This window comes from Gorilla gorilla, chromosome 23, assembly GCF_029281585.2.
Source record: "Gorilla gorilla gorilla isolate KB3781 chromosome 23, NHGRI_mGorGor1-v2.1_pri, whole genome shotgun sequence".
Lineage (NCBI taxonomy): Eukaryota > Metazoa > Chordata > Mammalia > Primates > Hominidae > Gorilla > Gorilla gorilla.
Genome location: NC_086018.1, coordinates 43,150,527 through 43,163,398, shown reverse-complemented (window position 1 = coordinate 43,163,398; position 12,872 = coordinate 43,150,527). Strand labels below are relative to the sequence as shown.

Here is a 12,872-nt window from a genome sequence, read left to right as displayed (position 1 = left end):
GCCGCGGTTTGGGGCGTCGGCTCACGTGGGGCCGGCTACGAGTCTTCCAGGATGTTCGCGCGCTAGTCGCCGCTGAGGGGCCGGCGATGCGCGAGGAGTTCCGGCGAGGAAGGTCGGTCAGTGGACATGGCCGAGGCCCGCGGTGTCCGCGTGTGGGAGCTGCAGGGCTGAGGAGAGGCCGCCCGCAACCCTCGGGAATCGTGTGAGGTGCCACTGGGGTCGCTTCACATCAGGAGGCCCGGTCCCGGGGGACGCGCGCAGGTGACCCTGCTGGCCGTACCTGGCCGGGGTGGCCCGGAGGGGCTGGGTCTCGGCGCCAGGAGGGGCCGTGTGGGCCGCCTGTTAAAGGACCCCTCGTTCGCTGACATTTGATTTTGCGTTGGGTGCCTTCTCTTCTGTTTTTTTCAGCCAGTGAGATCCGTCCTGGGCACTCAGCTGTAGAGTGGGGGAACGAGTCCTGCGCTTTCTGCGCTGAGGTCTCCTGGCCCGTAGGCCAGGCAGCCTCTGAGCTCCTTTCTCACCAGCAGCTTGCGATCCCTCATCCCTGGCCCTGTCACTCCCAGCTGTTTCCAGTGCCGCCTTTTTTTTTTTTTTTCTTTTTTTGAGATGGAGAGTTTAACTTGTTCGCCCAGGCTGGAGTGAAGTGGCACGATCTTGGCCTACTGCAACCTCTGCCTCCCGGATTCGAGCGATTCTTCTGCCTCAGCCTCCCGAGTAGTTGGGATTACAGTCGTGCGCCACCACGCCCGGCTAATGTTTATATTTTTAGTAGAGACGGGTTTTCACCATATTGGTCAGGCTGGTCTCGAACTCGTGACCTCAGGTGATTCCCTCCCCACCCACCACCTCAGCCTCCCAAAGTGCTGGGATTACAGGCCTGAGCCACCGTTCCCGGCCTCGAGCGCCTTCTTATAAACTGGATGGTGGTTTTTGTTTTCACCTTCAAAGTCGAATCTCCTTAGTCCGTTTATTACCGGAAAGAGGTCTCCACTCAGACCCAGCGAGAGGCTTCTTGGATGTCGCGCAGTTAAGAATTCGGGGCGAGTCCACGGACTAAGTGAAAGCAAGTGTATTAGAGAAGTGAGAAAGCAAAAGAATGGCAGAGCAGGGCATTCCCGAAAGCGGGAGGAGGAAGGCGCCCGCCTTAGGTACAGTGCTTGTTCAAATCTAAGGTAACACAGCCAAAAAACTCTTGGGGGACATGAGCTCTACCACGAGGGCCCACGACCAAGGTTTCATGCGCGTCCGTGTGAAGAGACCACCAAACAGGCTTTGTGTGAGCAACATGGCTGTTTATTTCACCTGGGTGCAGGCGGGCTGAGTCCGAAAAGACAGCGAAGGGAGATAGGGGTGGGGCCGTTTTATAGGATTTGGGAAGGTAATGGAAAATTACAGTCAAAGGGGGTTGTTCTCTGGTGGGCAGGGGTGGGGGGTCACAAGGTGCTCAGTGGGGGAGCTTCTGAGCCAGGAGAAGGAAATTCACAGGGTTAATCACTTAGTTAAGGTTGGGCAGGAACAAATCACGATGGTGGAATGTCATCAGTTAAGGTGGGGCAGGGCCTTTTCACTTCTTTTGTGATTCTTCAGTTACTTCAGGCCCTCTGGGCGTATACGTGCAAGTCACAGGGGATGCGATGGCTTGGCTTGGGCTCAGAGGCCTGACACAAGGATCGTTCATCTTTGTTTACTGACTGTGGCAAAGATCTATATTATCTTTAAAGCGAAACCTAAATGAAGAATGCTTTTGATCTTAAGATATTGTTAGGTTTTGAAGGGAAGACGAGAGTTAAAGGTCGGGCGCTGTGGCTTACACCTGTAATCCCAGCACTTTGGGAGGCCGAGGCGGATGCATCACCTGAGGTCAGGAGTGCGAGACCAGCCCGACCAACATGGTGAAACCTCATCTCTACTAAAAATACAAAAATTAGCGGGGCGTGGTGGCACATGCCTGTAATCTCAGCTACTTGGGAGGCTGAAGCAGGAGAATCACTTGAACCCGCGAGGCAGAGGTTGCAGCGAGCCAAAATCACGCCATTGCACTCCAGCCTGGGTAATACAGTGAGACTGCGTCTCAAAAAAAAAAAAAAACAAAGGGCAGCTCAACAGCAACACAGGTATATGGCAAAAACCTACAGAGATGGGGGATCCAGCTTAATGCCAGAGCCCACTGCTGCTTACAGGCTGGGGTACTTATAGGGCAGGAGGGGAATGGGCAGTATGGCTTGCCATGTGAATATACTTACCAGTATATCTATCCATAAAACGTTCTATGATCAGGCAGTTTGGCCCTTGTTCCCTCAGAATGTGATAGTGATGTTCCTTGCACCTTTGCTGAGCAAGGTTTGATAGGGATGTTCCTTCAATTGGGCCTTTACCCAACAGGGTTTGGTAAGAAAGCTGGGCAGGAAATTTCTCACGGCCTGGACCCCCGTGGAATGTTTCACTTTGACCAGTGTCTGCGAAATGGCGGGGGGCTTAGAAAATGGTGCAGTTTGGCCGGGCGCGGTGGCTCACGCCTGTAATCCCAGCACTTGGGGAGGCTGAGGCGGGTGGATCACAAGGTCAAGAGATCGAGACCATCCTGGCCAACATGGTGAAACCCTATCTCTACTAAAAATACAAAAAATTAGCCGGGCGTGGTAGCGGGTGCCTGTAGTCCCAGCTACTCAGGAGGCTGAGGCAGGAGAATGGCGTGAACCCGGCAGGCGGAGCTTGCAGTGAGCTGAGATTGCCCCACTGCACACCCGCCTGGGCAACAGAGCGAGACTCCGTCTCAAAAAAAAAAAAAAAAAGAAAATGGTGCAGTTTGGACTAACAGATACAGCGACATCAAAATGTTTCCTGGGTCTGTTATGTCCTGGGTTTGTTTAGTGAACATTATTAATCTGTTCCTGTAACCCTAAACATCTTGTAACTACTAAGAATGCAGCCAACAGGTCTCTGCCTGATTTTCCCTACTGCCTCTTCAAGATGGAATTGCTCTGGTTCCAATGCCTCGGACAAACTGGCTGCTTGATCTCTAGGTTGTGACCATGTCAGGGATAGAGGCAGCTTAGATAGAGGTAGACTTTCTTGTACTCAACATTGAATTGTGGCTTAGTTAAAATCAGAACTTTTATTGCAGTAATACAGTATTGTAAGGGTAAGCCAAATGATTAACACATTTACTTAATTACACAATGTAGCATTGAAATAACTGATGCCTTTCTAATGCAAATAAAAAAGATTTATGTATATAATAGCACTGTAGCTGTCTTGCGCCTTACTGGATGGATTTCATTGCTGGCTAAAATGACAACTTTAAACTGGCTATAACTCAGAAGAATGGAGGCACTTTGCACGCAGACATCTACCTCCATTGAATTTGGCTACTTCCTTTTAATGAAGCTCAAGTCTCATGTTATGAAATACTCCTCCAAAGGTGTTAGCCACTTTTTTCCTATACTCTGCCTTTCAAAAATCCCTTTCAATTTGCTTAACCCCTGAGAGCCAAAGGACTGTGATGGTTGTTAGGCTGGGTCATTGTCATCATGTTCAGTAAATAAATACCCAGACATGTCAGTTTACCTGCTTTACCTGATTCCAAATGAGTCCATGGTGATGTGATCCTGCCTTTCTTTTTGCTGTTAGAGGTCCATGCCAGGAGCCAGCTTTGTATCAGTTTTGCCACAGTGATCAAGTCATAAATGTCTCAGATCATTCAAGCCCAGTTTAACCTAGCAAAGAAAATTGCAAGATAATATTGCTGTGTTCTAGCTGTGTTCTGGCCTTCATTTTAGGTAGGCTTAAACCTTGACCTGGAGTCATTCCTGTTACGATGTACCAGAAAACACCCAACAGGAAGCCTACAGAACTACACTTTGCTCCTAATGTTAAGGACTGAAAACAGGAAATGTTCTGTTATCTGCCTGGCAGTGGGGCTTTGGAGTTAATCTCCTGGCTGTATCACTTACCAGCTTGGCAGCCTTGGACAAACTGAACTCTGAGCTCAGTTTCCTCATCTGTAAAGCGAGGGTGTATTATGTACCTTCATTTGGTTGTACAAATTAAGTGTGAACACTTAGGTAAAGCACACAGTATGGGGCTGAGTAAATGGACTGTTAAATAAGACAATATCACTTGTTTTTAAGTTCCTTGGAGCTTTCTCCCCTAAACAGCTCAAAAGATTTTCATTTTTTTCTAATGCTAATATTTTTCTAATTCTTGTTTTAAAATATTTTACTGTAAAATATTTTGGCCAGGTGTAGTGGCTCACACCTGTAATCCCAACACTGTGGGAGACCAAGGCAGGAGGATTGCTTGAGCCCAGGAGTTGGAGACCAGCCTGAGCAACATAATGAGACCTCGTCTCGTCAAAAAACAAAAATGGAAAATTTTTTAAAAACAGGCCGGGCATGGTGGCTCACGCCTGTAATCCCAGCACTTTGGGAGGCCACCGAAGGCAGATCGCTTGACCCCAGGAGTTTGAGACCAGCCTTGGCAATATGGCAAAACCCCATCTCTACAAAAACTATTTAAATTAGCTGGGCATGGTGGCACGTGGTAGTTCAAGCTACTTGGGAGGGCTGACGTGGGAGGATTGCTTAACCCCGAGAGGTCGAGGTTGTAGTGAGCTGTGATTGCACCACTGCACTCCAGCCTGGGCGACAGAGCAAGACCTTGTTTCAACATAAGTAAAATATTTGTGAAATGGTCATTCAGTTTCATTTTTTTTTAACTGATCAAAAATATAACTTTCACCCCCACTGAGGCTTAAAAGAACAAAAACAAAAAAGTGTAACTGACATTCGGCGGTTTTGGCTTCTAGACCGCCACTAATATTGAACTGAGTTCCTGTAACTCTGGCTAAAAGCAAAGATCTGTGTTTTAGCCAGAGCAGTTTTATTATGAGTTAGATATGATTTCCAGTAGGCTTTTTGAAATGTTGGCCAGAGGTCAGGGACTCCCTGTCCCCATTCATAGATTCTAGACTGAATCTCTTTCAATATGAACACATTTGGCTCTTTAAGAAAGACTTATTAAACTGGGATTCAACTGGATTGCCTCGAGACTTTGGGCAGAGCACATGACTTATTTTGTCCTAGAGATTCCAATCTGCTGGACACTCAGAAACTTTCACAACTTCTATTTTTCATATTTTTTCATATTTCAGGCTTCAGTGCAGAAGGATTAAAACTAATGGCTAAGTTTTCTAATGCTGTTATTTATTTTTTCTTGAGGCTTTATGGTCACTAAAAAAGTAACAATATATAGTACGTAAAAAAACTTAAAGATACTGTGGCTTATAAAAGCGTATCTGTTTTCTGAGAACAAAATTAGCCAATTAAATAATAAAACTATCAAGGGACGTCACCAGTCAATGATGATGGGGCAAAAATTGTTCTGCATTCCGAGGAGGGAGAAATCGATGCAAGCAGAAGTGATTAAACATTCACATCTTGGAGCTAAATGACCTCCTAGGATGGATGGGTTTTATAGAGGTGGAGAGGTGGGGGGAGGGTGCTGGATGAAATAACTGGAAAATCTCCTTTTTCTTACTATTTTTCTTCAGTCCCTTTATAGGCACAACTGCTTAAAGAAACCAGATGGCCCCAGGATGGTGCCAGAGCTTCCTGACCCTTTATCAGATACCAGAGGAAGATAAGACTGCAGAGCGGAACAGGATAGGCAACCCCTGGTTGGCTTCAGATCATTATCATGTCGTTATAATGCTAAAATTCCTTCTCCTAAAAGAAAGTCTCCACCATTTTGTGTACATGTGATGTATGAAGATATATGTTTATGAATTGTGCGTGCACATTTAGAGTCTCACTTTGCACATGCTAACATTCTTCTCCTGTCCCACACCTAGTCCTAAAAACTCCATGCCTTCTAGTGTTTGGGGAGAAGGGGCATTTAGAGTTAAGAGCCCCTTCCCTGGCCAGCGACTAAAACCTGGTTACCGTTTACAGTTGAATGTCCTCTGCGTAAATTGATAAAAAGTGGGGAAAGAGCTGAGTTTACCAGTGACGACTGGAAGACCCTCTCTTTGAGATTTGTACCAAACCAGGTCTCAGTCTGCCTGTACCTGCTCTGTCATTGCTTTCACTGTGTTGACCTGCTTGCTGCTTTACCCTTTGTGTCTGGCCCTCTCTTATACTTAGCCTTCTTTCCTCCTGTCCATCTCCACCCTCTTTCACATACTTTTTCTCAGTCTTGTGACTTTAGCAGACCTTTTTGGCTGGCCCCCAGCACATCCCATGGCCTGGCAGCAGGTGGTTTCTGCCTGGAGGGCTCAGCCATCGAAAGATTTCAAGATGTATATTTTGTAAGGCAAAGCCTGTACTCATAGACTTTGTGAAGGACCTGGTTGGGGAGACAGGAGGAAAAATGGATGGGAAAAAAGTAGTAAGCAGTTTTACTGTGTGAGGTATTAGTGGGCGAGATAACATTGAAGCAGTGCTTGATTAAATGCCAAATGAAGTTCCAATGGTAGCTGAGAGAAGGGAGGGGAGAGACCATTTCAGACTGGGGCCTGTGTTAGTCTGCTTGCGCTGTTGTAGCAATGTAGCACAGACTGAGTGGTTTAAACAAAAGATTGATTTCCTCACCGTCCTGGAGTCTGGATATCCAAGGTCAAGGTGTCAGCAGGGTTAATTTCTTCTGAGGACTCTCCTTGCTTTTAGATGGTCACTTTCTCCCTGTGTCTTCATGGTCTTCCCTCTCTATTTTGTCTGTGTCTCTAATCCCTTATACAAACACCAGTCAGCCTGGGCACAGTGGCTCACACTTGTAATCCCCCCACTTGGGGAGGCTGAGACAGGAGGATCACTTGAGGTCAGGAGTTTGAGACCAGCTGGACCAGTATGTTAAAACCCCATCTCTACTGAAAATACAAAAATTAGCCAGGAGTGGTAGCTCGCTCCTGTGGTCCCAGCTACTTGGGAGGCAAAGGCAGGAGAATTGCTTGAACCTGGGGAGGGCGAGGTTGCAGTGAGCTGAGATCATACCACTGCACTCCAGCCTGGGCAACAGAGCAAGACTCCATCTCAAAAACAAATAAGGCCGGGCGCAGTGGCTCACGCCTGTAATCCCAACACTTTGGGAGGCCGAGGCAGGCAGATCACTTGAGGTTAGGAGTTCGAGACCAGCCTTGCCAACACAGTGAAACCTCATCTCTACTAAAAAATACAAAAATTAGCTGGGCATGGTGGTGCACGTCTGTAGTCCCAGCTCCTTGGAAGGCTGAGGCAGGAGAATCGCCTGAACCCAGGAGGCAGAGGTTGCAGTGAGCCGAGGTGACATTGCATTCCAGCCTGGGCGATAAGAGCGAAACTCCGTCTCAAAGACCGACAAACAAAAAACACCAGTCCCTGGATTTCTAACTGCCTCATTTTAATTTAGTTACTTCCGAGGCCCTTTCTCCAAATGTAGTCACTTTTTGAGGTACTGGGGGTTAGGTCTTCAACATAAGAATTTGAGGGAAATAAAACTGAGCCCATAGCAGGGTAATAGGAAAGGCTTTACCAAGTTAAAGCTGGGATTGGAAATACCCCATTTCTGTGATTCAAAAATGTACCTTTGACATTTCTGAAATCAGTATATTTCTGACATTCAGGGTACAGTTTAAAAAGGCATACTGCCCTGGTTTTACCATTAGTGGTTGGAAGGATGGACAGTACAGACTTTTACTGGGAAAGAGGTCTTAGTGTTAGATGCATCGGCTTCTTGGATCAGGGGCAAGATTTTTCTCTAAGTTGCCTATCCGAATTGAATCTGCCTTGCCTGAGCCTCTCCTTTCAGACTTTCTTCCCTCTCCCCAGCCATCAGTGACCTTTCAGTCTTCATCCCAGGTCCTCTTTCTTCCTCTGCCTCAGAGCCTAGTTAATTGCTTCTATTCAGTGAAATTAGAGAGCAAGAGTCTGGGACTGGGATTCCTTCTCAGAGAATGCAGGAGTAGAAGGCAAACACATCTGACTTCTTGCTTACGGCATAGAACATTACAGGATGCTGTGGACTGAATTGTGTCCCCCACGAATTCGTATGTTGAAACCCTAACTCCCAGTGTGACTGAATTTGGAGTAAGAAAGTAATTAAGGTTAAATGATGTCATGCGGCGTGTGAAAACACAGCCAGAAGCTGGCCGTCTGCATGCTACCAGGAACTGACTTGCCAGCCTCCAGGACTGTGAGAAAATAAACTGTTGCTTAAGCCATCGGTCTATGGTGTTTCGTTAAAGCAGTCCAAGCTAACTAATACACAGGGGTACGAGTCCCTCCGAAAATTGTCGGTGTTCCTTCAGTTCTCTTTGGGTCAACTTCAGTACGAGTTCATCCCTGGACCAAGAATAGGTCTTAGGCCAGTCAAGCTGTACCCCTGACACTGAGGATGGTTCCACTAATTTGCCATCCCCTAATTCAGGAGGGGGAAGGATAGATACATGAACAAAATTGAGATCCTTTTGAGAAGGAAGAGAAAGGGAATCAGTGCTGGGCACACATTTAGCAATGTCCAGATGCCCATATGTCGTATGACCATGGTATGATCTTAGGTGGCATTAATTGAATACTATTTAGAAGGAGGGAAATGGCCTTTTTCTACTCCCAGCAGTTGAGACCAAACCTGTAGTAGGCACAAGGAGAGGCAGCATAGAGGGTAGAGGCTAAGCATGCAGGGCCCTGGAGATTGGCTGCTTGCATTTTAATACTGTCTTTCACATCCTAGCATTGTGACTTTGAGCAGGATACTTCTGTGTTTCCTCATCTCCAAAATGGAGAATAATAATAGTAACCTATCTAATGGGATTACTGAAGATTCAAGTAATACAATTGAAATGCTTTAAACAGAGCCTGGCACATAAATACTAAATAAAAATTGGTGTGTATAATTAGTCTGCTCTGGGAAACATTCTTTCAAGAAGCATACAGACTAAGTACAACAGATTTAGAGAATGTGACTGAAAAGGGAAGGGGACAAGCCATGTCATCTAAGTGAAGGCTGAAGGAGCCAGGGGTGTTAAGACTAGAAATGGGAAAACAGGATATAAAACATTTGACACATCTGGAAAAGTCTCATATTGTTTGTTGTCTGTTATATGTGTTTTGTGTGACTCAGAAGTAGATAAGACGAATAGTCCTAGAAGGAATGCAGAAGACAGTGAGATGGAGTTGAGAGTGTGGTTTCACAGTCATAAAGACTCAAGTCTGAATTCCAGTTCTGTCACTGATTAGTTCTGTGCCTTTGGAGGTTTTACTCAACATTCATGGAACCTCAGTTTGTCTGCCTGTAAAATGGAAATAATGACTTCTGCTGTTTGGTTGAGCAAGGTGATGGGGATGGTGCATGGTGAAGCAGAAAGGTACTACCAGATGAGTTTACTGGCTGCGATCTGGCCCTCAACTTTGCAGATCTAAACTTTTGTAATTACCCAGAGATGAGCTTGGTGGCAGACCGACACTAATACCTCTTTCAGGGTTGTAGTGGGCTGAATAGTTAGTGGCCCTCAAAAGATATGTCAGCATCCTAACCCACTCAACTGGTGAATGTAACCTTATTTGGAAAAAGGATCTTTATAGATGTAATTAAGGAACTTGAGATGAGATGATCCTGGATTTTCCAGGTGGACATTAAATGCAGGGACAGGTGTTCTTAAGGGAGGAGGAGCAGGCAGCCATGGGAAGACAGCAAGAGAATGGAGGTATGCAGCCATAAGCCGAGGAACACGTGGAGTCACCAGACACTGGAAGAAGCGAGGAAAGATTCTCCCTAGAGCCTTTGGAGGGAGCGTGGCCCTGCTGGATTTTCAACTTTAGCCTCCAGAGCTGTGAGAGAATAAATTTCTCTTGTTTTAAGCCACCAAGTTTGTGGTAATTTGTTAGAGCAGCCTCAGTAGCCACTAAATAAAGTCCAGTTAATTAGGGAAATCTATCTGGCTTAACTAATGATAAAAACAAATTTAAGAAAATAATTCCTTTGGGAGGCCAAGGCAGCAGGATTGCTTGAGGCTAGGCGTTTGAGACCAGCTTAGGCAACTAAGCAAAACCCCATCTCTGCAAAAATTAAAAAAAATAGCTGCACATGGTAGCACATGCCTGTAGTCCTAGCTGCTAGGGAGGCTAAGGTGGGAAGATTGTCTGAGCCCAGGAGTTGGAGGCTGCAGAGAGCTATGATCGCACCATTGACTCCAGCTTGGGCAATAGGGCGAGACTCTGTTGCTCAAAAAAAAAAAAATAGCCATCAGAAGAAGGTGTTGTTAATAAAAACCAGATAAACTGGGTTTGGAAAAGAATATTTTGCCATATGAATCCATCCCTGTCCAGGTGAAAGAGATGAGGAATCTAGAGACGAAAGATTTTGGTTACTACTGAAGTGTTCTGTTCAGTGGGTCATGGACGTTTCATTATTAGGCTGCTTCCTGGTCTGAGTGAAATCTCTTCATGACGATTCCTTTCTTTGCTGCAGTTCAGCATTTATCAAAAAATAGCCAATGGAATGCCAGTGCTGAGAAATGCTCTGAAGTAAAAGTATTCCATGGTTAAATAGGCTCGGGGTGTCGTATCTCCCCAGTCTTGGAGCTTCACAAGCACATCATCATAGGAGCCAAGAAGTTATGACATAAAGCTGTTTAAACTATTCAATATTTTCACAAATGTATTTGAACCCAGGACCTTTGTATAGCAAAATAATACCACATTAGAAACATTAATAATTACATTTCCCAAGTATCCTGATATGGGGAAAGAGAATGCCCTGGTTAAGAAATTCAAGACAATATAAGCTGAGTGCGGTGGCTCACGCCTGTAATCCCAGCAGTTTGGGAGGCCAAGACGGGCAGATCACCTGAGGTCAGGAGTTCGAGACCAGCCTGGCCAAAATGGTGAAACCCCATCTCTACTAAAAATACAAAAATTAGCTGGGCGCCTATAATCCCAGCTACTTGGGAGGCTGAAGCAGGAGAATCACTTGAACCCAGGAGGTGGAGGTTGCAGTGAGCTGAGATCGCGCCAGTGCATTGCAGCTTAGGCAACAGAGCAAGGCTTCGTCCCCCTCAAAAAAAAGCCAAACTAATAAGATTCAAAATGATAAAATAATAAATCGGTGTTTTTTTATACTTTGCCCTGTAGTAGTTTCCTTGCCTCTTCCAGCTTCTGGTGGCTGCCCCAGCATTCCTGAGCGTGTGTCTGCGAAACTCCAGTCTCTGCCCCCACCTTCACATCATCTTCTCCATGTCTCCTTACCTTCCTTTGCCTCTGTCTTGAAAAGACACTGTGATGGCATTTAGGACCCACCCAGCTAATTCAGTGTGTTCTCATCTCCAGATCCTTGATCAAGTCACATTTGCAGAGACCTCTTTTTCAAATAAGGTAACATTTCCAAATTCCTGGGATTAGGACTTGATATCTTTGGGTGGTCATTATTTAACCTACTACAATTGGGCCTATCCCTGGGCCATGCCAGCCTGGGTGATAAAGCGAGACTCTGTCTCAAAAAAAAAAAAAATCTTTAATTGCTGAAAAGCATGAAATGTTTCCTTTCCGTCCCTGAATTTTCTCATATCATTTTTTTCACTGGAATGCCTTCTCCCTCTTCTTTGTTTATCCAAATTCTACTTTATCTTCCAAAGCCCATCTCACCTTCTCCAGTAAGTCTTCCCTGAGTGCTCCAGCTTTTGATCAGCTCCTCCTCAGAATCCTCTGGCACCACCGGTATCATTCTTCTGAGCCCTCTTTATGTGCATTGTCTTGGCATTTAAAGTAGGAGTTTGTGTGTATATGAACACGAGTATATGTACACATGTGTGATCTTCCCATTTACATTTAAGATCCTCGAGTAGTGTTTTTCAGCTTTGGGCTCCTCTGGTCTCTGGGGATTATGAAGAGGTAGTAATGGCTTCATTACAGGCTTATCACAGGGACACTGCTAGAGATGTAAAAATGAGTGAGACATGGTCCCTATTTATAGGAAATTCAGAGTGTGGGACGGGCTCCAGTCATAGAAACAGAATTTCAATACGGTATGCTGAGAGCTGTAATACAGACACCCGCAGGATGCAGCTGTAGGTGTGTGCGCTTCAGGAGGTCTTGTTCAGAAAGTTTATCACTGGTCACATGTTTATCCCACAACGGGTTGTCACATTTTAATTAGAATTTCAGCTTTTTCTCTTGGTTGGCATTTTTTTCAACTCAGTATGATCATTCTAGATGTTTCCTGCTGATGAAATTTGATTGACATTTTGTCTTTGATTGAAAAAAATTTAAAAAATGATGAAGTTGTAAGCTAATGAATGCAGTTTGGCAGATGAAATCTTTAAAAGCCTGGGAGTTCATTGGGTAAAAGTATAAAAGTTGTCCAAAAGGAATCGCTTCTCTAGAGGTGAATGTTTTAAACTTAACTTGTGTTATGCATGTGGTAGTAGTTTGCTAGAGTCTGGGTTGTGTCCCCCCAAAATTCATCTTTTGAAGTCCTAATCCCTGTACCTCAGAATGGGATTGCATTTGGAGACAGAGTCCTTAAAAAGGTAATTATGTTAAAATAAAGTCATTAGGGTGAGCGCTAACCCAGTATGAATCCTGTCTTCTTAAGACGAGTGAATTTGGATGTAGATGCGTTGACAGAGGGAAGACCATGTGAGGAGGCATCGGCAAGCTGAGGAGGGAGGCCTTAGAAGGAACCACCCTGCTGACACTTTGATCTTGGACTTCTGGCCACCAGAACTGTGACAAAAGAAATTTCTGTTGTTTAGCCACTAGGTCTATGGTAGTTTGCTATGACAGCCCTAGTACTAACACATTGTTTAATAACCGTTTTCTTATATATTGGCTCTCAGGGCCCTTCATAGACATCTTGCCCTGGTCCGTTTACTCAGCCTTCTGTCCTGACAGTCCCTCACGCCT

At 45.4% G+C, this 12,872-nt stretch overlaps 1 long non-coding RNA gene across 2 annotated transcripts in view; it reads left to right on the top strand.

The window, feature by feature from the left end:
• The first annotated feature begins 117 nt into the window (after window positions 1-117).
• LOC101141535 (uncharacterized) overlaps window positions 118-12,872 on the top strand; it is a 30,624-nt gene continuing 17,869 nt past the window's right edge. The window contains exons 1-2 of one of the 2 annotated variants that reach the window (XR_008675209.2): window positions 118-261; window positions 5,552-5,677. This is a non-coding gene — a long non-coding RNA (uncharacterized lncRNA). Of the gene's footprint in view, window positions 262-5,551; window positions 11,343-12,872 lie in introns of both variants that reach the window. The other variant, XR_008675210.2, reaches the window with a different exon arrangement.